The following is a 12,195-nucleotide window of genomic DNA, read 5'->3' as shown; positions in this document are numbered from 1 at the left end:
CTTAGGGAATGGGGAGCTAGAAGAGCATCTTGCTCCATCATGGGGTTGGCTTCAGAGTGTAGCCTTTTTACAGGCATCAGAAGAAAGATGACCAAGGTTGGGCATGTGGCATTGGCTCACACCTGTAATCCCAGCACTTTGGGAGGAGAGGCAGGAGGATCACTGAGCCCAGGAGTTAGAAACCAGTCTGGGCAATGTAGTGAGACCCCATCTCTACAAAAAAAAAAAAAAATTAGCCAGGTATGGTGATGTGTACCTGTAGACCCAGCTACTCAGAACACTGAGGAGGGGAGAATTGCTTAAGCCCAGGAGGTTGAGGTTGCAGTGAACCAAGATTGTGACACTGCACTCCAGCCTGGGCGCCAGAGTGAGACCGTTATCTCAAAATTTATTATTATTATTATTATTATTATTATTATTATTTTGAGGTGGAGTCTTTCTCTGTCACCCAGGCTGGAGTGGAGTGGCACAACCTCGACTCACTGCAGCCTCCATCTCCCCGGTTCAAGCAATTCTCCTGCCTCAACCTCCTGAGTAGCTGGGACTATAGGTGCGTGCCACCACACCCAACTAATTTTTTTTTTTTTTTGTATTTTTAGTAGAGACAGGGTTTCACCGTGTTAAACAGGATGGTCTCAATCTCCTGACCTTGTGTTCTCGTGATCCGCCCGCCTTGACCTCCCAAAGTGCTGGGATTACAGGCGTGAGCCACTGCGCCCAACCAATTAATTTTTTTAAAAAAGGAAGAAGAAAAATGACCAGTCCTTCCCAAGTTCTCCACAGAGGGTGACTTAGGGAAGGAGCCTAGGCAGAACCACAGTTTGGAGAGAAGCAGCCTCTGGCTTGACATACCTTTGTTTAAACATTTATGTCATCACTTTTATGGCTCCTAAAGTCCTGCCTCCTTCAGATAGCTTTCCCAGGATACTCAGAAATTGCTGGTTTCTGTTTTCCTTATGGCTACTTCCCCTCTTAAAACTCATCTGGCACCTTAGGAAGTTGCTTCATTTAAAAAAAAAAATCTGCATCTGGTATGACTGTTGCTCCTTTAGCTCAGGGGTGCCTTCCCACCCACCCTCTCAAGATGACTAGTGTTGGCTGGGCACAGTTGCTTATGCCTATAATCCCAGCACTTTGGGAGGTCAAGGTGGGCGGATCACCAGAGGTCAGGAGTTCGAGACCAGCCTGACCAACATAGTGAAACCCCGTCTCTACTAAAAAATACAAAATATTAGCCGGGCGTGGTGGCGGGCGCCTGTAATCCCAGCTACTCAGGAGGCTGAGGCAGGAGAATCACTTGAACCCAGGAGACAGAGGTTGCAGTGAGCTGAGATCGTGCCATTGCACTACAGCCAGGGCAAGAAGAGCGAAACTCTGTCTCAAAACAAAACAAAAAAAAAAAGTAGATAGAAAGAGAAAAACATTAATGATGAGGTTTTGCTGAGGGTGGGGAAGGCAGCTTCAGGTGAGGAATGCACAGGTGTAGTGATATGACTGCTGGGTGGCCCAGCAGATTCCTTTGGGTCTGGGCTTGTCTCATTCCCAGTGACCTTAGTCATGTTGACAAGGCTTATCACCCTGTGAGGCAGGCCTGGGCTGAGACCACAGAGTGCATGTGTCACTGACCTGGGGGTCCAGGGTTGCCTGTCCCTCCTCTGTTGTGACTCGGGGAGTCCAAAATTCCTCCTATCTCTAATTATTTATTTATTTGAAGTGGAATCTCGCTCTGTTGCCCAGGCTGGAGTGCAATGGTGTGCTCTCAGCTCACTGCAACCTCTGCTTCCCGGGTCCAAGTGATTCTCCTGCCTCAGCCTCCCGGGTAGCTGGGATTACAGGTGCCCACCACCATACATGGCTAATTTTTATTTTTTATTATTTTTTTTTATTTTTTATTTTTTTGAGACGGAGTCTTGCTCTGTGGCCCGGGCTGGAGTGCAGTGGCCAGATCTCAGCTCACTGCAAGCTCCGCCTCCCGGGTTCACGCCATTCTCCTGCCTCAGCCTCCGGAGTAGCTGGGACTACAGGCACCCGCCACCTCGCCCGGCTAGTTTTTTGTATTTTTAGTAGAGACGGGGTTTCACCGTGTTAGCCAGGATGGTCTCGATCTCCTGACCTCGTGATCCGCCCGTCTCGGCCTCCCAAAGTGCTGGGATTACAGGCTTGAGCCACCGCGCCCGGCCTAATTTTTATATTTTTAGTAGAGATGGGGTTTCACCATCTTGGTCAGTCTGGTCTTGAACTCCTGACCTCAGGTGATCCAACCACCTTGGCCTCCCAAAGTGCTGGGATTACAGGTGTGAGCCACCGAACCCAGCCTATCTCAAAGAATTTTTAAATTTATCTTGTGATTTATTCTTTGATCACTGGTTATTCAGGAGTGTGTTGTTTAAATTCCACACATTTGTTAATTTCTCCAACTTCCTTCTGTTATTAATTTCTAATTTTATTCCATTGTGACTACAGAATATACTTTGTATGATTTCAATCCTTTTAAATGCATTAAGACTTATTTTATAAAATAACAGATTATGTACCTTGGAGAATGTTCCATGTACTCTTGAGAAGAATATATATTCTGTTGTTGCTCATGGAGTATACTATAGATGTATTAGGTCTGGTTGGTTCAAATATTCTATTTCCTTGTTGATCTTCTGCCTAGTTGTTCTATGTATTATTGAAAGTGGGGCATGGAAATCTCCAACTATTATTGTTTTTTTTTTTTGGCCATGGAAAAACCCTCTTATTTATTTGATTAAACAAAAATAAAATAAGCTGCATAGGAACAATTTTAAAGTCCACAGAGACACCAACTTGTTTTAGGGCTGTAGTAGTTGATATAGCATCTCCGCTGCCTTCTCCAGCCTACTCTGTAGACCACAGCAATACATTCAAAAGCTTGTTAGCTAATGCAGGTGTTTTTGAACACTTTTCCATTGGTTCTTCACCTGCTCATTGCCTGTCACATGTGCAGCCTGCAATCATAGCGTTTAAGATTTAAAAGTGAAAGCCAAAAGAAAAACAAGCAAACAAAAACTCACTTTTGCCTAAAGCTTTGGGCGAAATGTTCATTTCCCCACCCATCCAGTGAATTGACAGAATTCACACCACCATGGCAATAACCAGTTCAAAGTGGCAAAAGGCAGTCAGCATCCCAGAGGAACTTACAGCATGGTTTCTGCAGCCAGGGGAGTTGTTTTGGTAGTATGTAGTCCTTGTATCATGTCTGCCTTGGACAAATAAAAATTAAGAGGTTTAACTTAGTCATTCTAACATAGGCAACATGCCCATGTTAATCCCCCCAATTCTGCATTAACTTTTTTCTTAAAAAAGTAAAATAAACTCAACTGAATCATATGTTCTGCAGTTAAAAATTAAAGCACTAGGCTGGGCGCGGTGGCTCATTCCTATAATCCCAGCAGTTTGGGAAGCCAAGGCAGGCAGATCACAAGGCTGGGAGATTGAGACCATCCTGGCCAACATGGTGAAACCCCATCTCTACTAAAAGTATAAAAAAATCAGCTGGGCGTGGTGGCATGTGCCTGTACTCTCAGCTACTCGGGAGACTGAGGCAGGAGAATCGCTTGAACCCAGGAAGCAGAGGTTACAGTGAGCTGAGATCATATCACTGCACTCCAGTCTGGCTACAGAGCAAGAGTCTGTCTCAAAAAATAAAAATAAGTAAGTAAGTAAATAAATAAATAAATAAAGCACTAGCTACTTGGGAGGTTGAGGTGGGAGGATCTCTTGAGCCCGGGAGGTCAAGGTGACAGTGAGCCATGATCACACCACTGCACTCCAGCCTCGGCAACAGAACAAGACCCTGTCTTTAAAAAATAATAATAAACAAATAAATAAAGCATTTTGCCAATATTGCACAAGGTCTAATGGACAGTATTAAGCAAGATTCTAAAAAAATACTAACAACCCTCCCATCTACCCAAGTATACCTAACATGGTAGTAAAAAACAACATCCCTTACCAACCCACCTGCATTGATTTCAGGAGAAAAGGAAAAAAGAATGAAATCTTACCATCCTAAAAACAAGATAACTCCAGGAAAAATATTTATCTGAAGAAAGACAACTACAGAGACTGCTGGAAACATAAAGAATGATTACAGAGCTGGTTATTTAAAGCAAGTAAACACTTTGCTACACACATTAACATTCAGTCAGTGTGCTCTAAGACAGTCTTAAGGAAAATAGTACCCGAGCTTTTAAGTTAATACAATCATTGAAAGAAGGTCTAAGACCATATGGATACACAAAACTTTCAGAACCATTATTGGTTAAGTGATGATGGCAAACATCCCACCAGGCTGGCTTGTTAACCTGTAAGATGAATTTTAAAAACGGACATTCTCGAGATGTCTCTTCACCATGGTATTTATAAGCCAAACTCTCAATAACGACAATGGTTTTAGGACCCTCCTCTCTTCCAACCAAACCAAAAACTAACTAGGGAAGAAAGAGGCAGGAGGGCCAATACGATATATTTTGGTGATGTGCTTCTCAACTTCATCAAGTATTGAATAAAAGTAAAGGGGAAAAACAACCCATCAACGTGTTACCTTTGGTAGAAAAAAAATTAAAACACAAAACAAAAGAGCAACACACACTTCATCAGTCATTGCTCAGTAAAAACAGTGATTGTCCAATATTGTTATTTTTTTTTTTATTTTATTTTTTTTTAGATGGAGCCTTGCTCTGTTGCCCAGGCTGGAGTGCAATGGAATGATCTCAGCTCACTGCAACCTCCAGCTCACTGCAACCTCCAGTTCACTGCAACCTACGCCTCCTGGGTTCAAGCAATTCTCCTGCCTCAGCCTCCTGAGTAGCTGGGATTACAGGCGCCCGCCACCATGCCCAGCTGATTTTTGTATTTTTAGTAGTGACGGAGTTTCACCATTTTGGTCAGGCTGGTCTCGAACTCCTGACCTTGTGATCTGCCCGCCTTGGCCTCCCAAAGTGCTGGGATTACAGGCGTGAGCCACCGCGCCACTGCACCCAGCCCCTTTTCTTTTTTATAATAGCAATGGGGTCTCACCGTATTGCCCAGGCTGATCTTGAACTCCTGGGCTCAAGCAATCCTCCCACTTCAGCCTCCCAAGGTGCTAGGATTACAGGTGTGAGGACTGCGACTGGCTGTTGTTATTGAAATGTCTATTCTGCCTTCAATTCTGACAGTTTTTGCTGTATGTATCTTTGGACTTTTTGTTTCACCCAACTTTTATGCTAAAACTAGAGTTAGACTAAATCATAACTCATCATTGAAGTCCATTAAAAGTGGGTCAAATTGTATGTGTTACACTATCTAAAATCTTGCTTATCATTGCATATCACTTTTTAAATAGAATGTAATTTATTTTGTGGCCAGGCTCAGTGGCTCATGCCTGTAATCCTAGCACTTTGGGAGGCTGAGGCAGGTGGATTGCCTAAGCTCAGGAGCTTGAGACCACCCTGGGCAACATGGTCAAACCATGTCTCTACTAAAATACAAAAAATTAGCTGAGTGTGGTGGTGCACACCTATAGTCCCAGCTGCTCAGGAGGCTGAAGCATGAGAATCATTTGAGCCTGGGAGGCAGAGGTTGCAGGGAGCTGAGATCACACCACTGCACTCCAGCCTAGGTGACAGAACAAGACTCTGTCTCTGAAAAAAAAAAAAAAAAAAAAGAATGTAATTTATTTTGTGCTTTTGATTTTTTCTAGAAATTTACTTAGACAAAAAGCACTGTTTATTTGTTTTAAAGAGATGGAGGCTTACTATATTATCTAGGCTGGTCTCAAACTCCTGGCCTCAAGCAATCCTCCCTCCTCAGCCTCCTAAAGTGCTGGGATTACAGGCATTAGCCACTGTGCCCAGCACCTGAAAAAGCAGTATTTGGTAGAATCATGTTTTAACATAGACTCAACAGTTCCCTGACCCTGAAGAGGAGCCACAAAGTCCTAGTCTAGCTCCTATGTCATGTTTAAAGGATGTGGGGTCCAGACAGAATCATCAATGGTCAGGGTCAGGGCTCAACCTGGGGTCCAGAGTGGTTATGTCTGGGAGGCTCGGTGGTATCGCTAGGCATGGAATTCAAGCATAACACTATTGAGAGGCCAATTCGGGCACTAGGGAGGGAAGAGGGAGCAAGTGTTCTAAGTGCAACAGACTATGTATGTCCCTGTGCCTGAAAGAACTGGTTCCAGCCAGGTTCTGGCCCCCAAGGTTTGTAAGGTTTAGAAAGTGGCCAATATCTCTTGTGATGTCTCAGGCACAGAGATGAATGTGCAAGGAACTATGTACGTCTTCTGGCCCCTGTGGGGTAGACTAAGGCTGGGTGATAGGGAAGGCAACTAGGTAAATATTGTGGGAGTGAGTGAAGGTGGGTAGTTTACCTCCTTGTATTGGATGTGGTTTCACCTATGACGGGATATGTGGGGCTGAGACCTCAATTTCCCCTTCATTCGGGAGCCCTCCAAGCTCCAGAGCATCTCCTCCTGGAAACTTTCCCTAATAACCACTCATCCTATTTTTCCACCCACAGGAAAGATGTTCTGCCTGGAGCACCACCTGTTTCCCCACTACCCCCTTCACTGCCCAGGGTGAAGCAGCATCAAATGACCCTCTCCCCAGCAGGATGGTCTTAAGCTTTCACCTCCTAGGGGCATTTCATAGAGGCAGTAGAAAACCAAAATACCCTTTTGACCTTAAAAAACAATGTCTTACACCTCTACTGAAAGTGTTTGTTTGCTGAATTGAAGAGTTTAAGGAATGAAGTTATAATGGTAGAATATCAACTGAAATTCTTGTGCAGATATGTGACCCCAGGTGAGGCCCCTAGTTTGGAGAGTAGAGGCTCTGACCTCTAGCCATCCAGCCTTTGGCCCAACTCGTTCTTTCTTTTCTAGAAGTGCCATTCTGCCTTCCCCCTGCTGCTGCCCTCTTGAAGCTGTGCTATGGGGGCCCAGTCTCGGTGAGTCTGGTTGTCTGCCTTTCCCCAATCCCCACCAAATCCACTTTCCGCCCCCTCCAACCCCCCATCCTGCTTGGGATTATGTAATAGGAAGTTCTCAACTAGACTCCCTTGGGAGGGAAAAGGGGCCTGAGAGGGAAAAACAGCACAACAATACAGAGCACATGAGGCACAACCTCTTCCTGTCCTCTAGACTGAGAGCTCCCCAGAACGGGGCCTCCTCTTCTGTTTTCTCCCATACCTCCCCCCAACCCTGGAGCCATGCAACCCAGGGCTTGCCACATAAGGCCGAGTATTCTACCCTCCCCTCAAGCTGCTGGAAAGATCCTTGGGCAGGACTAGCCTTAAGATAAAAAGCAGGCTGTTTCCTTGGGAGCAGGGGTGTGTCTGGAGAGGGCAGGGTATCAGCAGAAGCCCCACTGAGTCGAACAATGGCAGGAAAGGAAACCACATAGTTGCCACTGCATTTTTCTTCAAGGCTGAGTCCGCGCAGACCTTTCCTGGAAGGGATGGTTGTATAGCTGTTTCCAGAATAGAAGGTAGTATTTCTTCAAATGCTTTTCAAAATGGGGTGTGTGTGTGTGTGTGTGTATGTGTGTCTCCCTCACAGAAGCAGAGACAGAGGAGCGAAAAGGAGCCAGATCATAGAGGCCTTCACCACCAAAGCTTTGATTTTTTTCTAAATGACATGATTGAATTTCACAAAGATTTCCTTGGCTGCTGTATGGATTGGTTTGCCGGGTCCAAGAGCAGAAAGAGTTAGGAGGCCACTACAGTGGTCCAGGTTCCAATTGATTAGTTCCAGTGTGGGATAGTGGTCAGGGGACAAAGAGGTCAACACTGGCCCTTACTCAGGGAGGGGAGAAGGGACCAGAGTACTTGGTGAAGGGAACCAGGAGAATAAGACTTGCTCTGGAGCCAGATCGAGGGTCAGATATCTGGGGAAACAATGACAAGAACTCTCCCAGAAAACCCATAACTTGGGCTCATAGAACAGGCGTGGCTGGGGCTCAACCCCTTCATGTGGTGTTGGAAGGGAAACTGAGACACACTCTCAGGAACAGAGGGTCACAGAATGGGAGCCTCGGCTCCAGTCCCAGGCTTCCTGCAATGGCCACTCAGTTCATCCCCATTACTCCTGAAGAAGGGAGTTCCCATTTATGCATATCACACCCACCGCCCACCAGCCCAGGGGTAGAGGGGAGACCAATGAGGAATTCTGGCTATGACAAGGCTGCTGGAAGCTCCACAGAGGAGGGTCAGTACCCGCCCCCACCCAGATCCAGATGTACAGAGAGAGATAAATTTGGAATGTGCAGGGATAGGGGACTGGACAAGGCTGGCAGGAGCCAGAGTTCCTGGCACCCTGGGGAATTCGGGGTAGGGATAGCTGGCAGCCCAGTTCTTTTCTCTTTCCCTAGCTCCAAGAAAGATCCTCGTGAATCCTGACATTTCAGCATGCCCTCCCAATTACTTGAATCTTTTTTTAGTGTCAATGGAGAAAGGGGAAACACTTCTTGGCCTAGAATCAGGTCCACTGGGTGGTAGCTTCAGAGATGCACATTTCAGCCAGCTCCCATCCTTGGAGGTATACAGACTGGGATGGGCCATGCTGTTGAAAGGGGGTGAGTCCGGGGTCTGAGATTCTAGATCCCTGGAAACAGGATACCAAAGTTCTAGTGCAGCTGTGGTTACTAATTTTCCATATGACCTCAGGCCAATACCCTCCTGTCTCAGAGTTTCAGTTTGTTCTTCTGTGCTTTTGTGATTAATGGGGTCAATGGCAGAAGCCAGACGAGAAACCAGATCCCAAGCCAAGGGCCAGTTTGTTGGAATTTGGCCAGACAGTGTGTGCAGTCTGGTTTCCATCCAGGCCGTCAGACACTCCTGCCTGCCTTCAATGCCCTTCTAAAAGGTACTCCTCCTCCAGGGAAGCCTCACAGATTATCTTCTTCCTCCCCATGTCATACACTGCTTGGTCCAGGGCTGTCCAATAATACTTGTTGCAACTATGGAAAAGTTCTATAATTTGCACTGTCCAATATATTAGCCAGCAGTCACATATGGCTGTTGAACATTTGAAGTGTGGCTAATGTGCTAAAGAACTGAATTTTAATTAATTTTAGAAGTAAATTTAAGAAGCCATATGTGGCTACTGACTACCATATTGGATAATACAGGTTTTAGCCAAGGCTTTTCTCTCTCTGTTCCTTGGTTATAATAGTTCATAGGAGTTACCATTTATTGAGCACTTACTCTTTGCCAATTTTTACATAAGTGTTTTATTTTTTTTCCTCTTTTTTTTTCTTTATTTTATTTATTTATTATACTTTAAGTTCTAGGGTACATGTGCACAACATGCAGGTTTGTTACATATGTATACATGTGCCATGTTGGTGTGCTGCACCCGTTAACTCATCATTTACATTAGGTACATCTCCTAATGCTATCCCTCCACCCTCCCCCTGCATAAGTGTTTTATACACATCTTAGTGAATCCTGGAAATTCCATTTTAAAGATGAAGAAACCAAGGTTAGGTAAAACTGGTTTCAGGTTGCATAGAAAGCTGAAGAACCATTCAAGTGTGGGTCATGTTCTCCAGTCATTTAAGGAACCTTCCAGGGCCCAGCCTGGGGTTCTCCTTCTATACTTACTCTAGAGCACATGGCTGGACACCAGGGCCTGGGGAGGCTTATCAGCAAGTATCAATTGGTAGGTGGTAGACACCTGATGAAAAGAAAAGAAACTATATTCACTTTCCATCTCCCAGGGACCCAGAAATCCTGGCTCCTGACATCCCACCTTAGGTATCTCTCTTTTTGCCTTTCTCCTGGACTACAGTGTCCTTTCGTCACAAACTCAGAACTCAACTGGGTGCTATGTGCAGAGGGCTGGGGAGGGGGTGTCACAGGCAGGCCCAGAGAAAGCCATCCAGGCTGAGAGCTGGGTTCTAGAAGGATCCTTGTTTTTAATCAAGAAAACAAGAAATAGTATTATAATAGCTACCTTTTATTGAGCACCCACTTTGTGCCAGGCACTTTACATACATTTGTGCTTATAATTCTTACAACAACCTGGGGAGGTAGGCATTATTATCATTTTACATATGAGAAAACAGAGGCTCAGCAAGGTTAAGCAGCTTGTTCAAAGTCACAGAGCTGGTAGATGAGTGATAGAATCAGCACTTGAGTTGTGCATCTGTGAGGGCCCCAAAGCTTTCATCAGGCATTTTCCACACTGAGAAAATAAAGAAGGTAGAGAAGTGGTGTATTAGTCTGTTTTCACACTGCTGATAAAGACATACCTGAGACAGGGTAATTTATAAAGAAAATGAGGTTTAATGAACTCACAGTTCCATGTGGCTGGGGAGGCCTCACAATCATGGTGGAAGGCGAAAGGCACGTCTTACGTGGCAGCAGGCAAGAGAGAATGAGAGCCAAGCTAAAGGGGAAACCCCTTATAAAACCATCAGATCTTGTGAGACTTATTCACTACCACCAGAACAGTATGGGAGAAACTGCCCCCATGATTCAATTATCTCCCACCAGGTCCCTCCCACAATTATGGGAGCTACAGTTTAAGGTGAGATATGGGTGGGACACAGCCAAACCATATCATTCTCTCCCTGGCCCCTCCCAAATCTCATGTTCTCTCATTTAAAAATCAATCATGCCTTCCCAACAGTCCCCCAAAGTCTTAACTCATTTCAGCATTAATTCAAAAGTCCACAGTCCAAAGTCTCATCTGAAACAAGGCAAGTCCCTTCCGCCTATGAGCCTGCAAAATCGAAGGCAAGTTAGTTACTTCCTAGATACAATGGAGGTACGGGCATTGGATAAATACACCCATTTCAAGTGGGAGAAGTTGGCCAAAATGAAGGGGCTAATGGCCCCGTGCAGGTCCAAAATCCAGCAGGGCAGTTAAATCTTAAAGCTCCAAAATGATCTCCTTTGACTCCATGTCTCACATCCAGGTCACACTGATGTAGAAGGTGGGTTCTTATGGTCTTGGGCAGCTCCACCCCTGTGGCATTGCAGGGTACAGACTACTTCTTGGCTGCTTTTACAGGCTGGCGTTGAGTGTCTACAGCTTTTCCAGGTGCATGGTGCAAGCTGTCAGTAGATACACCATTCTGATGTCTGGAGGACAGTGGCCCTCTTCTCACAGCTCTACTAGGCAGTGTCCCAGTGGGGTCTCTGTGTGGGGGCTTCCCCTCCCACATTGCCTTAACAGAGGTTCTCCATGAGGGCCCCACTCCTGTAGCAAACTTCTGCCTGGACATCCATTCATTTCCATACATTCTCTGAAATCTAGGCAGAGGTTCCCAAACCTCAGTTCTTGACTTCTGTGCACCCACAGGCTCAACACTACATGGAAGATGCCAAGGCTTGGGCCTTGCACCCTCTGAAGCCAAGGCCTGAGCTGTACCTTGGCCCCTTTTAGCCATAGCTAGAGCAGCTGGGATGCAGGGTAACAAGTCCCTGGGCTGCACACAGCAGGGGGACCCTGGGCCTGGCCCACGAAACCATTTTTTCCTCCTAGGCCCCCAGGCTTGTGATGGGAGGCACTGCTGCAAAGGTCTCTGACATGCCCTGCAGACATTTTCCCCATGTCTGGGGGAACATGGTGATTAATATTTGGCTCCTTGTTACTTATGCAAATTTCTGCAGCAGGCTTGAATTTATCCTCAGAAAATGGGTTTTTCTTTTCTATCTCATCGTCAGGCTGCAAATTTTCCAAACTTTTATGCTCTGTTTCCCTTTTAAAACTGAATGCTTTTAACAGCACCCAAGTCACTTCATGAATACTTTGCTGCTTAGAAACTTCTTCTGCCAGATACCCTAAATCATCTCCCTCAAGTTCAAAGTTCCACAAATCTCTAGGGCAGGGGCAAAATGCAGCCAGTCTTTTTGCTAAAACATAGCAAGAGTCACCTTTACTCCAGTACCAAACAAGTTCCTCATCTCTATCTGAGACCACCTCAGCCTGGATTTCATGTCCATATCATTATCAGAATTTTGGTCAAAGCCATTTAACAAGTCTCTAGGAAGTTCCAAACTTTCCCACGTTTTCCTCTGATCCCTCCAAAGTGTTCCAACCTCTGCCTGTTACCCAGTTCCAAAGTTGCTTCCACATTTTCGGGTATTTACAGCAGCACCCCACTCTACTGGTATCAATTTATAGTATTAGTTCATTTTCACAGTGCTGATAAAGACATAACCAAGACTGGGTAA

The sequence above is a fragment of the Macaca mulatta genome, chromosome 15 (assembly GCF_049350105.2).
Source record: "Macaca mulatta isolate MMU2019108-1 chromosome 15, T2T-MMU8v2.0, whole genome shotgun sequence".
Taxonomy (NCBI): Eukaryota; Metazoa; Chordata; class Mammalia; order Primates; family Cercopithecidae; genus Macaca; species Macaca mulatta.
The sequence above is the reverse complement of the archived record's forward strand: the minus strand, read 5'-3'. Positions refer to the sequence as shown.